This window comes from Paralichthys olivaceus, chromosome 1 (assembly GCF_024713975.1).
Source record: "Paralichthys olivaceus isolate ysfri-2021 chromosome 1, ASM2471397v2, whole genome shotgun sequence".
NCBI classification, from domain to species: domain Eukaryota; kingdom Metazoa; phylum Chordata; class Actinopteri; order Pleuronectiformes; family Paralichthyidae; genus Paralichthys; species Paralichthys olivaceus.
The window spans coordinates 9156937-9177254 of record NC_091093.1 but is presented as its reverse complement, the minus strand read 5'-3'; the positions used below and the strand labels follow the sequence as shown (position 1 = coordinate 9177254).

The 20318-nt window shown below is 38.8% G+C and overlaps 1 long non-coding RNA gene across 1 annotated transcript in view; it reads left to right on the top strand.

The window, feature by feature from the left end:
- The first annotated feature begins 644 nt into the window (after positions 1–644).
- The window catches only part of LOC138405397 (uncharacterized), a 41865-nt gene continuing 22191 nt past the window's right edge, over positions 645–20318 (top strand). Inside the window, exons 1-2 of the long non-coding RNA XR_011239141.1 lie at positions 645–939; positions 9849–9986. This is a non-coding gene — a long non-coding RNA (uncharacterized lncRNA). The remainder of the gene's footprint in view (positions 940–9848; positions 9987–20318) is intronic.

Genomic DNA, 20318 nt, shown 5'->3' with positions numbered 1-20318 from the left:
CCCAACAGTTTTGGAAGGCCAGTGATGTTGCGGGGGTGGATGTTGTCTAAGTTACAGACTCAGCTGGACAATCTACTCCATGAAAAGCTGGCAAATCACAGGAATACATTAAGCAACAGACTTCCACAGAGATGCACCACAGAGCGCAACAGGAAGTTAGTCTGTCTTTAAGTTATGTAAAATGTATTATACCGTGATTATACATGTTTTTATTCAGCTTCTTTTTATTTATTGTACAATATGCATTTTTTTGATTTTATACTTTGACCTTTATTTATATTTTTATGCATTGTTATTGTCTTGGTCTGGAGCCACTGTAACCAAACCCAAGGGATCAATGAAGTATGTCTGATTCGGATTCTGGAAGATTTAAGTTGGAGCGACTGACAAACACTACTCAATAATTTATTGTTGAGATTTTTCTATGCTGCAATTTTACGATTTAAAAGCCTTTTGTTATTTATCCTAATGCAGTTTTTATGACGTAAAAATAGAAAGTAAATGATAGACTAATGTAGGCTACGTTCAATAGAGACGTATATATTTGAATGCTCTTCTCCCCTAAACTTCATTCATCTCTTGGTTCACATTTGTTTCATAAACATATGAATCAGGAATAATGTGTTGATTCATTGCAGTGAAGCAGCGAGGATGACGGGAAAAAAAGGCAGAGGTGAAAGGTCACGTTACCTGAAGTAAACAACACAAGCATGGTGGGTCCTCACCCCTCCTCACTAAACATGGAGCAGGAAAGGAAAAGGACACAACGAGCAGAGAGGAGCTCCAACAGCGACCAGAACAAAGTCAGACTAACTCACCTGTCCTGCGGAGACATTTTGAGGAGGATGCTGCTTGATGCTAACCGTGATGCTAACCATGATGCTGCCTCCACCTGCGCAGCCTTCCTCACCTCCACCTGCTCTGCGGCTTCACCACGAGGTAACGTCACTAAGTCTGTCCTCTCACTTTGCTGGACTAATTACATTATGATAGCACAAACTGTTTTTATCTCGACGGTGTTTTAAACACACTTGAGCTAAAGCTAACCTGTTAGCCACAAATAAGCTAATGAGACATTAGCGTCACAACAGGTGTCCTCTGACGTCACTGTAACGGTGCGTTTCTTCCCTCAAACGCCATAATTATTATTTGTATTATTATTTTACCTCTCAAACCAGCCACTCATTTAAATAGATGAGATGTGTTAATATACAATAACAATCTGAGAGTTATAATCATCTTCTTCATTTTAATAATTAAACATCATAAAGCCAGGCTCTCAATGCCTTTGGAGTTGATTTAAAAAAAAGTATTTAATTAATTGCCTACATTTGTTAAGTTATTATATTTAATTATCGTTAGGTAAGTTTATTATTTTCTTTATTATCATTTAGCAATACTGATGTGTTTTCATTTGCGTCATAATGCAGTTGTTGTGATGCACTAAAGTTTCTGTTTTTGTCCATGTTTGTAAGCGAGTCAGTTTTGAACAAGGTTAAAAAAAGAACAAACACCATAAATAACAACATAGAGCTCAGCAGTGGTTCCAAAGGTAAAAATCCCATTCCTTTTCTGATGAGAGGTTATCTGCCGTAATATTAGTATCGTTATAGAGGCCGTTCATATGATTTGAGAAAAACCTGTCATACACTATCCTGAATCCTCATGTGTAATCATGCCTGTCTTTGATTGGTGGAGCTTGCTGTTTCCATGGAGATGTTTATAGCAGGGGCTCACTCAAATATTGGTAGAGGCAACTTTTAGCCGCCCCTCACCTGCCACTGCAGCTGCCACACACAGCCAGTGATGCAGCAGACAATTTTCCCTTTTTCATTCACGCACAGACCACTTGTAATTAGGTTATCGTCGTCCATCATTTCATCAACTCATCGAAACACAACACATGTGAGGCCAGTTACAATATAGCACCAGCAGGTGGGGTGGCTCCCCAATAGGTTTACCTACACTGAATATAAAGATACCTGACAGAAGTTCAGAACTAGAAACAAGCACTTAATAGCACTAATTTCTGGCCGTGGAGCCTTTCCTGCACTGTGGCTGGTTAGTGGCTTCTGTCATAAACTGGGGTCAGCTGAAGTTGCAGGTCTAAGATCGAATCATGACACAAACTACACTATATTCACAACAAGGTTAAATTCAAGAAGAACCAAAATAGGAGTAATTGGAACGGGATCATTTGCACTGGCTTATAGAATGCCCAGTTCCTTACTTTAAAAATGATTTACTATTACAAATATTAATTATTTACACAGTCTTGCCTTTTATCCGTTTTCCAATATTATAATTTAATTTGCTGCGTATCACGTTTTATGATCATGACTCATCTCATGGCTGTTTGGTCTGGTTCCAGTCTCTTTTTGTAAGGATTTTCTGAAACATTAATGGAAAAAATGAATGGAACACTGACCAGGCAGACATTTTGTTTCGCCGCAGCAGGGAAAAAAATTACAGGTGCAACTAATCACATTACTGATGGTTAAATTCCATTCAGTTCCTCAGGCCCTCCGTCATACTATTACACCTTCTAGCTGACTGGCATGGGTCACTTAAATGGAGCACAGGCATAATTGGCATTATTACTCACACTTGTGGGTCCTGTGTTAGGCCAAGTCTAAATGTCCGCTGTGTTAAAGTCATGTTAGGACAGTGTAGCTGCAGCTAGCTGACTAATCCATTGCTAGGGGTCTTTGTCACATGGTGAATTACATGTCTGACAAGCAGAGCAGACACTGAAATCAAAGCTGAGGACTCCTTGATCAGATCCATTGTCTTTAAACCAGCATGTAACCAGGCGTAGGATGTTTGTATTTTTTCATCCTGACTTTCCATGGGCACTGAGGCAAATTCTGTGTCACCATAGGAAATGAATGCGAGAAGCAGTTTCCTTCCAACCCTGTGTTGACCTCACAGAGTTTTATTTCAGAGCCTGGGTAATTGTCAAAGCTTTGCCTCGTTTCCATTTCTTAACTGGTTTGTTATGGGTTTTTAGGGGCTAAGCCAAGTATTTTCACCAATTTGGATTGGAGGATTGGGCAGTTTCTAGAAATATGTTAACTTGCTACACAGTAACTTTAAGCTTTAAGCTAGAAAATGAACTTAACTGTGACAGATAGTCTAACATATGGAACATTTTCTATGGCTGTATTGTCTCGTAATTTATATCTCTTCTTTGAAGTACAACAGCAAAAAGGGACAGGTGAAGTGGGAGATACTTCTTTATACGGAGGGGTCTCCCAAAAGTGAGCATAGGATACCGAAACATGGTCTTGAACGTTCAACATATTGCATATGGAGGCTGAGACATGTCAGCTAATGATAATTTACACAGATTTTGTGTCTTTATGACATTAATTATTATAAATATAAACTCAATCTGTACTTAAACACGTTATCCTATTACAGACTGTTGGTGTTTGATTAAAAGTGAAGTTATAAAGTAAGATTATAACATTCTTACATCTTCCTCTTTGATATTTTTCTACCTTTTCTAGTAGATTTTGAACCCCTTTACAGCAATTAAATCTTTAGTATGTATTGTCAGAAAGGATGAGGTAATAGTTCTGAAATCTCTCTTTTGTTGTCATTACCTTGCATTGCTTCGGACCTATTTGCTCTTCACATACTCTAGATATGAGATTTACTTAAAAACAGGATGTTTATACAGCCAGAATTTTGTTATAATAGAGTGAATATATTTGACAAATATTTTCCAAACCATATTGTAATGTAGGTTATTGACAGTGCTTTTCGGGTTTGTGGCAGAAGGGAAAACTATTTAAGTCTATGAGGATCTCATTTATGGTCATTTCAGCACACACATTTTTTAATGACTTCATCTTTGCTATATCCATCATTAGCATTAACAACCTGAGATTTTAGTGTTAAACTAAATTTCTTTACTCACTCAAAGTGGTGGAAAGCAACACCCATGTTAAGTCATGTTTCCCAGCCCAGCTGTTACGTTCTCTTTCCAATAGCAAGTCGTCATAGCATCCAGTCTGCCCAGAAGTAGAGCCCCTCAGAGGGCAAATTCTAACTTTGTCTTGTAAACAAATAATGGCTAAAGCTCTTGGCAAGCAACCACCACCACCACCAACTGCTCCCGTAAAAGTTGTTCGACTGCAGAGAAAACTGATATTGTACCTTCAAGAGTTGACACATTTTATCCTATAAGTTCAGAGCCTGCAAGTTTCCCATAAATTAGTGTGTCAGAGTATACACTACTTATCATTACACTGGCAGTCACTGCACCACGCTTTACATAATGATTATATTAGTACACTTTGTATAGCGGGCACATTTTCCTCTTTTCTTTAACCAAAGTAACAACCCACATATTATCAGGCAAGTAACTTCCTAAAGGTTCTCAGACAGCATTTGTACTCAAATGAGTGGAGAGGGGGAGAAGGATGAGGAGGAGGAGGAGGAAGCAGGCAGGGGAGGTGGAAACAGTAGAAAGGAGCTTTTAAAGCAAGCTGAGCCACCAACTGCTCCTGCACATCTTTTTGCTTATCTTAATAAGTAATGAGACTGCCACAGGCTGACAATGAAGTATTTTGAAAATAGTTCTAATGTATGGCTTTGAAAGCAGTGGCTGGGCATTGATGTATGGCGCAAACAGGCTTGGAAACAAGTGAAATATTAATGGGCTGTTTCCCAGGAGTTAATGTGGGATTTACCTGATTGCTTTGGTGAGAGACGGGGGCTGGGATGAAGGTGGTTGGATAGCAGGACAAGGATATGACTGAGGGACATGTGTGGATTAGAGTGATTGGGATGTGTGACATTGCTTTTCAGTTATCAGATTTCTAAAATAGAGCCATGAATTAACATTTATCATGAAGCCAGCTTATTGCTACCGGTCGGTTTGACAAATCGAGAACTACATAAATATCAAGCCAAACAGACTGAAGCACTTCAGTTAAATTGTAGACTTCTATACTTTTTTCTGTTAAATTTAAAAAGAGACATTTTTTTAATATTTTAAGCTTTAGTTTGTTCATTAACTCTACAACAATAATATACACAACAGTGTATTTTACTGTTGCTAATCAATCACCTAAGACTATAGATTCACACTTACACACTCACATCATATTATCTTATATGGATACACCACAAGGGAGCAGCAGTGTAAAAGGAAGGAGCTCAGCAGGTTGTTGAAATGAGTCATCGACTAACTCACATTTCTCTTTCTGTTCAGACCACATACATCAAACTAAAGGCCCATGTACCAGGCCTTATTATCTGCAAAACACCTTCATGCCGCCTCGTCCCCTTGATTTAGCTCATCCGCAGCACAGACAGTTATCAGCTAGATAGCTCATTAGCAAGCTAGCCAAAAGCAATATCAAAATAAAATTGCAAATATTTGATTTTTAAAAGACTTTGGCATACTATGACAAAATCACTGGTTAAACATTCAAATAGGCGTTTCATTAAGCTGATTTATGTGTGAGTGCTGCAAGTGATGAAACTGTAGCTTTATCTGAATCAAAATACCAGTTATCTGGTTATATTTGATTAAACTATTTGTCATTGAAGAGATTCAGGTTAGGGTTTGAGGAACAATAAAATGATGTAAAAACTAATGATGCAGTGGACTACTCATGTCATTTTGCATTTTCACATTTTTTCACACAATACACATTTTGATAAAGAAAATTGATTTAGGTCAAAAGCGTTCTATTAATATATGACCCGTATGGCCCTCAAATTGGTTAGGATTCATTTTTAACACAACCTCTTTAGCGATTGAGTTTGACATGTTTGGTGTTGAGTGGCACCTTTCAGATGTCATAGACATGTACTGACTTCTTAGGTAAGTGGCAACAATTCAGATTTATTAAAAAGTCAGAACAGATACATAGATTCTAAAGTTCACTCTTGCAGTTTATAGATATGTTCCTCATAATTAAAAGCCCTTGGATAAGATTTTACAATGTCTCAGTGACGGTACAGGAATAGCAGAAAGGCCATGCTGTTCAAATAGTGCGGTGAACGAGTGAGCATACAGTAATAGTTTAAGTGCCTTACCCAGGAGACCAGGCCTGAAACAACACTGACGCACAGGATTAAAAAGTTCCGTTTTCGAGAGCAGCAGTGGCATCCCAGAATGCTTGGAAATGCCATTCAAGCCCGGGAAAGGTCAATAGTTATAATAACTTTCGTTAGAGGAAAAAGAAAACTTGGCTGTACCATCACAAATTGCTTCCAGATTCTCTCTTTCTCTCAGAGCAAGTTATTACTAAAATTGAGTGCAGACACTGACACCATTTTAGCAGAATCATACTTTTCTCTTTGAAGTGTAGAATGAGTGGGTACTCTCCTAAATCTGAAACACGGCCCCCTTTCTTTCTTTTTTTTTTACAAGTTACCCACTTCCTATTGTTTCATGTGTGAAATCAGTGCTCCTCTGGGATTTCATAGCACACGAAGAAGGGGAATAATTTTTGATTGACGGAAAATTGCCCAATATTTCAAACAAATGACCCAGTTTTCCCTTTGTACTAATCTGTGGTTCCTGCATATGCTGCTCATGTATTAGGTAGAAAATAGACCTCTATTCAGTGCCACAGATTCCAGTGAATTATCAGCACCAGCTGTGGCAGCTCTTTATTGTATTGAAACAGTATCAGTCCCACAGCAATCGGCATGGTGAATGGTACATATGAGTCATAACTATCCTGTGGCTTTCATGGAAATTTTGTGTTGTTTCTTCAATAATTTTAAACTTGGTTCTTAATGTTGTAGTTTTGACCAATGTATGGGAAAGTGTAATAATATATTACTCAAAGTTATTTTGGGAATTGTCGCCACAAATGCTGGTTTTGGAAACATTTAACACAATTCTATGAAGAGAGTTAATCTAGGATGCAAAAAATATAAGACTCAAACCAGTTTTTATTCAGCAAAAAAACATGTGCTTGTTTTCATTTCACCAAAAGTTAGTTTTAATACAAAAGGTAATCAGGTTTATATGTTTATATATGTTAATATGTTTTGAGAGTTCAACTTTAAAGACATCTAAACTTTACATTTTCCTAGATGATGCGGCTTGGTTGGTTGTAAAGCTGCTCCCTCTGAGCACTCATGTTTACAATCTCTTCAATGATGCCGGGTGCAGCATGGAGAGACAGGAAGTGATGCATGAATTCTGCTGTTCACAGGATTTTCTTTACAATACAGACACCAGCTCTTATCACCACAACATTTTCTGGACATCTCCATCAGTGTCTTCTACATGTGTATCACTGCCTTTTTTTTTCTGTCACAGGCTTTTTTGGACTTTAGAGTAGCGAGCCAGGTAGAGAAAGTCTGCAGATAATCCAGACCCTCTCACAGGGACTCATGTTCACACATGCACCACCTCCAGAGAACCCTGCAGACTTTAGTGCACGTCTAAAAGCAGCTTAAGTGTACAGTGCGGTGTTCAGTAAGCTCTACCCAACACTAGTGCTCCTGCTCTCAGCAAGACACGTGGTGGCAGTTGCTGTGACTGGGCCATTTTTTTCATCTTCTGTCAATCATCATTGCACACAAAGAAAGCCTGTACCTCACAGTTAGCTTTAATGAGGTCCTACAATGTGACTCTTTTCATGACCATTTATTTTCATTTTATCTTTGGAAAAAAAATATATCCTCAATCACAGTAAACTTCTATTTCATTGGCCGAATGAAGCACTCTAACTTACTATAATATCCTGTCTGAAGGTGACATTTGCCACACTCACACTTTTTTCACACCTCCTGAACAGAGTACCACTGCTGCTTGAAATGAAAAGCAAATATTAATATTCGCTGGTGTTACTCTGGAATGTAAAATATGGGAGGCCCAGGGAGGTGTTGTGCATTCCCCGTTTAATGACACATTAACGTTCTGTGGGCAGTTTTGTTTTTCAAAAAACTCTGCATCTTCCTCATTGTACACGTGTCAGCGTTCATCATACCTGTTCTTGTTTGCTTGTTAGAAAAAAAAAGCCAAAAAATACAACCTTACAATTTCTGTACTCAGTAAATTTACACAGTGATTTGTTGCTATCAGCATATGCCAGGTTTCAGAGGACCAGTCAACTGCTGAACCTGTATGTAAACCATTTGTCACCAGTGTCTTAAACATGGAGGCATAATCATTTATCCAAGATGTTACAAATGAGTTTTCAGTGATGTTTTCATTCTATTAATGCAATTTTTGGACAACATTGTACAGATGATTTAGAACAGTTGCTTAAAGCTACAATCCCCAACACTGAAAAGCTGGTTAGTATTGAAGTGTCTTTATGAGAAGAAGTGCTAGCATGCTCCGTAATTTCAGTGCAATGGATGGCCTTCACGTCAGCACTCTCACATTAGGAGACCAATTACTGCATGGGGGAGATGAAAGGGTCTTAGTAAATATGAAATAGGTGGTCCCGGCTGACATTAATAGAGTTAACCCAGGGACAGAGAGGGGATCAAACGGCCTCAACCATATTAACCAATCTGTCTGTGTCTGCAAACACAACAGCTGATCGAAGATGATGACAGTCATCAAAACACACTGACCACTAAGGTGTGTGTGTGTGTGTGTGTGTGTGTGTGTGTGTGTGTGTGTGTGTGTGTGTGTGTGTGTGTGTGTGTGTGTGTGTGTGTGTGTGTGTGTGTGTGTGTGTGTGTGTGTGCGCGCGCGCTTGTGGCTGCTTGTCTTCACTGTTTACTTAGACTCCTCCTAATCTAGATGTCTGCTGCTGAAGAACAAAAAAACATGCATGCACTGGCTCTCCATGTCTGTCAGCTGTTTAACATGCCAGCATTCAGTGCAGATGGAGCCTTTGGAGGTTTGTACTTGGCAAACCTCCTCTTTCCATTTTTGTGGCAGTAAGGGAGGTAGACAGCGGAGGTTGTGAGCGAATGGTCTTTAATTAGATTCATTGTAGCATAGGTTTACCAAACCCCCTCCCCTCTTTCTCTCCCTCTCTCTCTCTCTCTCTCTCTCTCTCTCTCTCTCTCTCTCTCTCTCTCTCTCTCTTTTTCCACCCCATGCTCTTGACAGCACATTTGAAATATGGCACTTTTGCTTGTCGGCTGTCTTCAGCTTTGCCATCCAGATTTAAAAGCATATTGGTGTTTATGCACGGAGAGCTATAATGATCCATCATACCATGTGGACCAGAGGGCTGAGTCCTCTGCTCCACATAAATAAGTGGCAATTTGGCCATCTGCTTGGATTCTTTCCGTCTCCCTGGAGACCCCCATCTGCCTTTACATTATCAATTACAGTTCAGCCATGCCACTACGCCCCACCCCACTACCACAGGCTTAGCTGCAAACTCCCACCCACACATACGACCACTATTAGCTCTGTCAACCCCCATATTCTGCAGTATGCAACTAAAACATTTGCATTTTCCCACCAAATAATTATCCAATGGTAGATATCGTTGTTGAATTACTTATCACAAGACTTTGACATGCACAGTTTTTTATGCGATCTGGCCAATATTTTAAATTAGACTATTCTGTTTAAAGAACTGTATTTTGTGGCTGTGTGACTAATATTTGTCAGTGAATAAATGTTTCACTCTGAATGAGACAGGTGTTCTCATAAGGAAAACCTCCAACAATTCTAAACAACAGGAAGTAATGAAAAAAAGCTTAGATGTTGATTTACCACTACAGGAGTTTTGAATGCAGGAGCTATTCAGCTGTTGAACAAATGAACTGCAGAATTTGTAGTCAGCAGCATGCAGGATGACTTGCAGCCTTATGCTGCCCATATGCACTGTTGTTACATGTAGTAATTGTTTTTCAAATATACTGCATATATGCACTTCTGTTTTTCTGATCAGGATTTCTGATTGTTTCTACCTGCACCTGAGATGATCCTTTGAGTCTGCTGTAAAGTCTGAATTAGAGGAGACCCGAGAAGGAGAAGCACCTTTGTTCTGCGTTTTCCAGGAAAAGCGGTGAGGTTCTCAGGAAGACAGGTATGTGTGGGAAGAGGACCCTTGTCAAGTGCACGGTGCCTCATTAATATGGAGACAGGTGCTCTTTTGATGAGTTCATAAGCAGTTCACCAGCAGCCTGGAAGCAGTGCACTTTACAAGGCTGTTCAAAGATCTTTGACATCTGAGGAGAGCCAGTGAAGCCAATAATCCTACTTTCAGAATGTGAGTCTTTCCTCTGAGATCAATCCCAGATCGAAACATCAAATAGAACCGCTGCTTTTCTCTTTCTAAACCCCTCCTCCTCCCCTTACAAAAAATCACTTACTAGATGGTATTAGACAAGCTAGCAAAAGTGTCATTACCGTTGGGAAGAGGGGATGGATAGATTTCCGTCAAATTGTAGAATATTTTCAACCGGTTTAAGCCTATAGTTAAGAGCGCAGCATTATTGATAAGACTCGATCTGGGTCCAGCACTGTGCCCAGGGGCCCAAAGAGAAGCAATCCACAGAAGTGGGCTTTCATGTTCATCTATGTACAAGAACAAAGCGAGGATTAAGTCTGGTCCTTTCATCCACAAAGTGAGACCAGTATTTCTATTTTTTATCTATTTATTTTTTTACTCAACCCTAGGGAGGGCCCTGTGCTCGGCTGGAGCCTTTTCAGGAGTGCCATAGCTCTGTCGCCTTTTGGCAGGTCTGACGATCCTCCACACCATCTTTTGCCTGGCAGACGGGAGTGTGGGAACATTTCTGCCACTAATAAGCATGATAGCGGTTAGTTCGAAAACTGCAGTACAATCAAAAAACATTTTCTGTTGGTCTGCAATATGTTTTATTAATCAAATTATCCTGGTGATCATACTCACAGGTTGTAGTCTAAGTTGTCTTGTCCAATCAGAATTAACAGTCGTCTTTATGCACATGAAATCAAGATAATTATTTCTTGTCTCTCCTTTTATTTGGACAAATTGTCATGTTTTGTTTTGACAACCGATCGTTCAGTCTGCACATATTGATGCTGTCATTTCTGGAGGCAAGAGTGGATCCAAGGTAAATATGCTTGGAATCATGTTTCATTCGTCTCTAAGGTTTATAAGTAGATTACCTACGTAATTCGTTTTGTTACACCAGTCAATAAGCGTCCAATGCAAATGTGGTTCATTTGTATTTGAATTGATGTCCTGTCCCCATTAACTTATGCCTCTAATGCATTCTGGTACATTAGTAAATAGACCTGCCGGATTAATCATTAGTTCATTGGGATCATTTGCTTTCCTCGTGCTTAATCGAATCTCTGACATTGGTAATAAGGGCAGACTTCACCTGCCTCACTGGACATTCAAAAACAAGGAAGAGTAATTTTAGGGGAATGTTGTTTGTCATTAATTTGTTTTTGTTGCATGCTATATTTTACTTTCAGAAAGATGGCACGTGTGAGATGGGCATCTGCACAAAAAACTGATCAGTAGTTTGCTGCTGTTCCTCATATGTGATTTATTTATCGATAAAGTTTATTAGTTTAATTGACATTCAGAATTCCACCTGTTCGGCTCATTTTGATGCGCCCTCTCCTCTCTGTTATCTCTCTCTCTCCCATTGACCCTGATAATTAATGACTTTTATGTCTTGAGAATAAAACCTCTAAATAGGCTCTGTGCCCATTATTTATTTAGTTCTAATTAATTGAAGTATACCTGGATTGAATTCAACAAGGCTAAAGTTGCCGTGTCTTCTCATAGGGAGCTTCTGGTTCTATATCAAGGCTGCACTCTTCAGCTCTATCTTTACAGCTTGACAGTTTTTAATAGAAAATCATTAATGATAAAGCACATATCGTGATTATATTTAGAGTGCTGGTTGTTTTGACCTCTGTTGGTCTTGTGGCTGCATGGTTTATCAAGTAAACCCCAGCCGATATGGTAGTTTAGGTCCAATACCGATATTAAGGAGTAAAACTTTTCCATTAAAAAATTGGCAATGATTTTTAAGATTTCGTTATCAAGAAATGTAATCGAGGCTTGATATTTTACAGCTTAACCATGCATTTTAATTAACAAAGAAAAGAAAAGGCCCCCACAACAAGAGCATGATTGCTGTCTAAACATAAAGGTTTTAAAGCTCTGCACATGTATTTGTAGAGTTGTAGAGTGACACATCATTAAGTGCTGTAGGCTTTGCAGCAGGGAAGTCTTCACCTTTTGATTCAGCAGCAGCAGAGATGATACATGGGGTCATTGCACATCTTGAAGTCAGTGCTGTGAAATAGTAATATATGCTGTGGCTTGCCGAGAATGACCTCAATGAGTTGTTATGAATACACTTCGGATGAAACGGTTGCAGATGATCTTTTTCAAGCAGTCTACAATGCTAATGATAATGATACATTTTTTATGTCAGGTATCTTTATTTATGTACATGCTTAGTGGCTGTTTTGAGATGTGTCTTGAATAAATAGGAGACCCATTGTCTGTGTGGGACATGACTAGGAATACCAATAACTTGCAATGGTATGCTATGACATTTCCCAAGTGTGAATGTGTGCGACTGTATTAATGTGAAGCAGGCCGTTTCCCATAAAGAAGGTTACATTAGAAATAAAGACATCTAGCTCAGGTATGTTAGAAAAATGTCTTACAGCAGACTGACTGTTTGCTTTGCTGACTAGTTGAGGATTCACTCATCAGTAGGTGAAATGTGTTGATTTACAGCAACAGCATGCAGCAGCAGCCATTTTGCCATGTGTGGTATCTTTTAGCACATCCAAACAAAGAAGCCCATTGTAAATGTGCCCTTAACCCATAAACCAACCTATCAGCACTTGTGTGTTCCTTTTGTCTTCCAACCATCCCCAAAATACATCCATCTCCTTAATGGATATTTTTTTCTCTGCTGGATAACATGGCTCAGAATATAGCAACACTAGGCCCAGAGCATCGTAGATGGAGTCAGGCCACACAGGCCCTTTAAAAAGCAAGATTAATAACCTGGTGCAGATGATCTCATAGTTAAGTGTTTTCTGTTGTATTTACACATCCACCCAGGCTGTCAGGCTTCTGCTCGTCTCTGAGAAATGGAAGCGACACATCCGACACTAATGCATCACTGAAAATATTTGAAATGAATAGAGCTCATGCTTTCTAGCAACAGAGAGAGACATTACAAACACTCCATTTGACATTGACACAATGGCGCCTCTGCTCAATGCAAATACTGTTATTCTCCCTTCATCCAACCAACCGACCACCCCCCTCTCAACCTTCTTTTGATGGAGGAGTCACAGAAGGAAAAATCTCCTGCACTCAGTGCAAACTAATGAGACATATTAATGACATTAGGTACTTAATTCAATGCATGTATAATTCATAATAATTGATTACCCTGGTTTGAAGGAGTACCTTTTGTGAGAAAAATGATCCTATTAAGTCAGGTTAATCCAAACCTAAACTGTCAAAACACCTTGCTCTTATTGCATCTCAGACTGTTAATTTTCATAAGCATTTCAGATTGATTATTTGAACATCTGGTAATGAGCCTTCATTCATGATTTTCACTGTTGTAAAATAGATATGTCATTGAAACACCTAATTTCAAATACCTTTATTTCCACATAGCTGAAGGGGATATTTAGCTTAATTAATTTTAAGATAAATATTTCCATACTAAGAAATTCATCTGAAATATCAAACGAATATCTTTTTTTCCTCCACATGATTTCACTCTCTCCGTCCTGCTACAATTACATTATAGTGAGTTTCTGTTTTTCTTAAATCCTTAAGAATCCTTAATATTGCTGGTACAGAACCTAAAACACCAATTTACTGAAATGTTGTGTAATATGGTATAATTCACCACATGGTATATCAAGGAAATGTAAATCTAATAATGCTGTCACGGTCTTGTATTTGGCCTTTTAAAGAGTTCCATTGATTCAGATCAACAATTTCACAATTGGTAAGCTTATTTTAAGTTTGACTTTTAAAAAGAGCATTAATTTTACACAATGTTCTTAACTACTGTGAAGCTAAGATTACACTTCTTAAACTTGTGGGCTGCCCTTCTATTTAACCATTCAAACAAAACCTGTTTTCCTGCTTAATCTTATTCTGCTTGGATGCTTTTAGTGAATCATTGAACACTTTGTTCACCAGCTTTTACCAGTGGGCATTAAGCTCCCAGATCTACACTTCTTTTATGTCATTTGATAACCAGTTTACCATCAAAGCTGTGTGTGGTAATAGAAAATGGGTGTTGAATGGAATAACAAGATTTACATTGTTATGTTTGTGTGTCTCTGCTACAGCAGCTCAGTAGAAGTCAGTTTAACCTGTGACTAAAAAGAATTAGCATGTGAATCATTCATTCTTTGTGATGTTACTGTTGCTGTTTTCCTCTCTAAACAAACCACCAAGTATTTGAATCACAGTATGAATCAGGTCGGCATGAGATAAATCATTATTATAAAATAACCCTGAACAGATTGAATACGTTTGTGAGCAAATACAGGATTGAATTATATGAAACTTGATATGACTCATGACTTTGCGAGGGCAGAAATTATCCACAAGAATCCACAGCAATAACCCACTATTACAATCAGAGGAACATTTGCTTTAATTTCCCTTCATCCTGACTTCTGTTACACAAGCAATCTGTGTTTGATATGCAAATAGGCATAATGTTATAATTTTCATTTCAAAGCCCTAATCATGAGATGTAATGTTTGACGTGAGGCCTCAGTGCCATGCATTGTTTCATCTTTTTTTTGTAAGTGCCCTGTAGTTGCTCCTGTTTCATTCATAAGAGATATAGGTTAGGTGAACTGGTAGCTGACATTGTCCAATGTTGTGTTTGTCTGTTGTAACCTTTTGATTGGTAGTTGACCTGTCAAAGAGGTTCTATTTCTTCTCCAACCTGCATCCCAATCCTTACCAAATGATACAGTGCCAGTGTCAATGAGCGTAGCATGGGTTGAGTTGAAGTGTATGACGGCATAGCGGTGGAGCAAAGGTGGCTGAGTGGGTGGATTGTTGAATGACTGTAAAAATGTGACCTGCTTTCAATTTCCTTTAGTAATAACAAGTCAAGAAAGGTTTTATCTGACTTGGATGACAGAAAATGGATTTCTTAATCAGGCGCGTTTGAGTGAAGGTGCTCTGGGTGTTTAGTGTTCATCAGACTGTATTGTTGTAAAATGACTGGTTGCATCCTGACCTCTGCTCCCTGTTTTATGAACATGTATAGTCTGAAATTACAGGGTTTGGGGGCAGACCCATCGGGATGAAAAGTAATAGCTACTTATCTGTGGACATAAATGCAGTCGTATACTCAACCTACATAGCAATGACTACATACAGGCCAAACTGAGCATTTGTTCATATATCTATATATCTATATATATGATAGATTTGTGCCTTTTTTGGGCCTCATCATCTTCACCTACATGGTTCCTCACTCCTCACACTGAGAGACTATTACATCTCAATCTAAATGGCAGCTCTCAACTGTCAGTCATCTCAGAACTATGCGAGAGCTCTTTTTGAATAAGCTACATGAAAATAAATAACTGTATGTACGTCAAAAAAGAAGCGTAACTGCACATACTTATGGCCTGGACCTATGGTCTAATCTAAAGCACAGCTTTGGTTTGTACATTCCATGACATTGGCATTCTTCTCTATGAATAGAAGATGCAATGACCTCATGCAGTTTAAATGAATTTATTGTCTTTTACATGATAAAGATTTCACTGCAAAGTATTTCCGTCATGAAATCTATGCCGGTGACAGTGATGCTTGTGGCTCAGTGGACTGTTAAGGGCCTCTGGAAAGCCTCTTTGCATAGCATTCTAAACAAGCAGGGGATTTTGATAAATAAGAATTGAATTTAGTTCCAGCTGTGACATGTTGATTGATCAAGAAGCTCATGGCTAAGGCCTCCCTCCTCTCCCGTCTTATTTATCCTTTGTCAAATGGTTTCAAAATCAATACTGGCCTTGTACACAACCTTTTCTGCTGCAGGCACTCAGGGAGGGGGCTGGTGAGTGGGGAGGGAAACACCTGCTCTCTTGGTGATTGTTACTAATTTTTCCTGTCAAACATTTGAACACAGAATAATTATTTGCTGTGTGGTTTGGGGCACGACAGATTATTGTACAATCTATTTAGATAACTTCTGAGAGGGGTTGGAAAATGAAATTGCCCCAAACCACACGAGTCAAGCTGAAGAGGTGATCTATCAGAAACTGCAGCTAATAAGTCAACTTAAAAGATCCAACAGTCTGTGTTGAGCTGGATTCCTCATGTTCAAGGAAAGGAAGCGTGTCCCTTGTCTCCCTACAGACGAGAAATGTGGCGTTCACATGGGACATTTTGAGTCTGTCATGTTCACTGTTTATGTGACTCAAAAGCTTTTCATGTCTGTATACATTTAATTACTGATGCGTAAATAATCTAAACACTTTATTTTGAAGAAGTACACTGCAATAATTTATTATATTATTCTATCATAACACACATAATGAGCTGAAAACGTATCTGTCCGTTGAGCTGTGTTTTACTTTTTCAAATTTTTTCTAATCCTCAATAAAAAGTTGAGGATTATTCTTGGGTTGGTTTGTCCTTTGGGACAAAGGGAAACCTGTGACACAAGCTAATAGTAATACAAAAGTAAGTTCAAACAATGAATATGGACGAGCAGGAGTCATCTCTATCGCTTCCTTTTCTTGCCAGACTCAGATTACAGACATGTGGGTTTATTTATTCCAGATTTTACTTCAAGGAAAAATTCTCACTTCAAACAAACCAGGTGAGAAATGGAGAGAAAATGAGATGAGTGAAAATGTGTGTGTGTTAGTGTCTTGAGCATCTGCATGTGTTCTGATATTTTGCTCCCTCTGGCAATATTCTGTTTATAATAGCATTCGCTTCTTTTATTTTCTATTGTCACTTTGACAGTCAGCATGTTTGTGGTTGCAGAACAGAAAAACAGGATAATGGTGTGTGTGTGTGTGTGTGTGTGTGTGTGTGTGTGTGTGTGTGTGTGTGTGTGTGTGTGGTTAATTTTAAAAGTGTTAGGATTTTTACATATGGCATGTGCATATGTGTGTGTTGGTTTAAAACTCTTCCAGATTGTGCGACAACAAGAAGCACATATTGCATGAATCAAGCATGAATACCTGGTAAACTCTAGTGCTACAGTTTAAGTAGAATTCATTCTATGAGAACTGTTGTCATCCATCTACATCATTCATCAGATGCAGATCCACAATTTAGTTTCTTTGCCAGATTTACACAGATTGTTTTCCCCCTTAAACCTCCATGTTTTTGTTTTTACCCTTGGATGACACATTCAAACTTAGTTTATTTTGTGTAACAAGAGTTGCTCACCCATTATATACAGCAAAGAATCTTTATAACTTCTTACTTTTGAGCTAACAGAATATGCATCAGTGTCTTTCTCTGGCTCTATCCAGTGTCCTCACACAAATATAACAGAAAATATATCTGAGCCAGCTCATTTGCAATATATTTGACATCTACACTATGTATGTGGCATTATATTTTTCATTTTGGTGTATGCTCAGGAAAAGATCTTAATAGTTAAAATGTATATATATATATATATTATTTCTTAAAAGGCTGTGGGAAATAAGATGATACTTTATCTGAAACTCATCATTCAGTATGTGTACATGTAAGGGCTTTTCTGACCTTGACAGGATAAGGTCTGCGTCTTGTTTTATATTCTTCTTCATTTGTTTATTTTACTGTCATGTGTGCTGCTTCTACGTAAAAACAAAGAAGAGAGCCTCTTTTGAGTAAGTCAGGCCTGGCAGCCACACACTAAGTGACTCACCCTGGTGTTTATAAAAAGAAATGGACATTTATGAGCCATTTACTGGACATCTTGAATCAAGTGGAATGACTTGTCTCAAATTTTAACGAGTTTATTGAAATTAAAGTTGCTACATGATATTACCATTAACCTGTCTAGCTGGCTCCACAGCTGTAACCCAAGTACACACTGTACTTTTTCCCATTCACTCCCCTTGGGCGATAGCTACAGATAGCTAAGGGAGTGTTTATCATTCAGGGGTGACTGTGCCCTCGAGCTAGGAGACACATCATAACATTGTCTGTCAAATGATTTGTGGCGTGCTCGGAGGATAAAGGCTTTTAAAGGCATTTCTTCTCAATTCATTTTTTGAGCTAATGGAAACTTGGACAGCCCCATCCTCCTTAAACAATGGGTTAAAGAAAAGTAACAGATGTACTAGTGTGTAATAGTTTGTTCAGGTGTAGTGGGACCTAGTCACTCAGAGTAACGGATGCAAATTGTAGGTCAGCCGTTGGCTTCTCTGTGTGACACTTATGGTGGGATGAATTCTGTGTTTCTTGTTGCAGAAATTTAAAAAAGAGGGAGAAGAGGCTCTAAACCGGTTATTTAGACAGCTGGGGGACATTTTATTTGCTCTGAAATGTCAGTCGTCTGTAACCATTAGCGAGGAAGCTCCAGGAAGTGGCTCTCTGTATGCTTCACAATTAGTCGGGATGGAGGGCAGGCTGAGCCAAACCTTGTTCCGCCTCGGTCAACTTGCGTAATTATTATTGTTTTAGAAATCCATTACAGTCCAGATGATGGAGCTGAAGAGTTTGTTTGAGGAAGTCTGAGTTTTGGTAAGGGTTTATGCAGCTGCTCTGGCACACTGGCAAACACATGCTTTGGTACTGTGGGATTTATTAATTATTATATAGTCAAGCATTGCATACACTTTTATTTGGAAATACATACATTTGTTGAAATTACTACATGTACGAGTGGGAAAACAAAAGCATTGAACTCCAACTGGTTATATTTAGCTTCAAATAGTTGCACTGCACCTTAAAGCACATATTGCATGAATCAAGCTGGAAATGCTCTAAACATCTGAGTTTATTTTCGCAGTATGTTTTTTCTCTTTATTCTAGAGCGTGGTCTTTCATTTTGAATTACTGATTTCAGTTGCACATTTTAATTTCAATTCAAAACCCTGCGCTTAAACCCAAGTCACTGCTTGTGCTCAATGGATGGATTTCCTGCTCTCCAGCTTAAGCTCATGCTGCCTCTGTGTGCACATGAAACATCTGCTCCCAGATCTCTCCTCTGCTCTCGGAATTTTAGTGTTGACAAATACAATTTTGCTGCACTTGTGGGCACGTTAGCTTTACTTCTATGAGAGATGATGAGAGTGATTACTTTAACCGGGTTCATGCAGTACCACCCTCCATGGCTTAATTATTACAGCAATGTCATGGCAGACATTAAGCTAATACACCTACATGGAAGGAGGAACAATTTAATTTGTCAACACCACACCTGGCATTCTATTGTTTGGAAAATTATAACAGATTTGTCGCCCCAAAAAATCCTAGCACAGTAGAAATAAAATTAGAGAGCAGACGTTTCACGTACTGAAGTAGTGTGAGCTGAAGCTGGAGCAAAGGTCACCTTTCCAAGCAATAAAATATCTGAGTGCTAGTGCACAGTTTAAGCACAAGCAGAGCAAATCTCAGCTGGAGCTTGGTATATTGGAGAGCAACAGAAAGGGTTATGAGTGAGAGCATAACAAAATCTCAATGGGAAATCAATAAGTCCTTTTCTCAACTTTTCAAATTGGCCCCTATAAATGTTCGGACAACATATATCATATGCAGTTTAAGACAAATTCAGAATAAGGCTATAGTCAGTTTTACTACAACACTAAAGTCACAGGGAAATTCTTTGTTCAATTAGTGGAGTTGATTATTCATTTGAAAGCCATTGATTATAGTGGATGTGCTGTCAGCATCCTCATTATTCCCTTTGGAGGATAAGAGTGCTTTGTCAAGATGCACGATGAGTCTATGATGTGTACCTCTTAGCCGTATGACGTCTTTATCCATCATGGAAATTTTGGATCTCTCAATCGCCAGGCCCTCAGCTCTCAATCATTGCTCCTGCGGCCCCTGACAGGCAGCCACTGTAACATGCAGGAGGAGCCACAGATGAGCTCTCCATTAATGAAAAAATAACATATCACACATTACAAATGGGTGTGAAGAAGTGAGAGCACTTCAGAAATGCCCAGATAATTAGACTGTCCGGCAGCAGATTGATGGATGCACTATAATTACCTTTGTGTTATTATTTCAGGGCCAGACAAAAAGGAAAAGCTGGTTTCTCTGCTTTGAGCTGCACTGATTCATTAATCTCATTAATGTGTGGAATTAATATCATTTTATCAGACATTCCAGAGCTGCTGGTGGTGTGTGTGGCTTGAGCAATGATTCAGAGCTGTCAAATGGAGGAGATGAATCAATCTAACTCACCGCACCGTCAGCTCATCTGCCTTC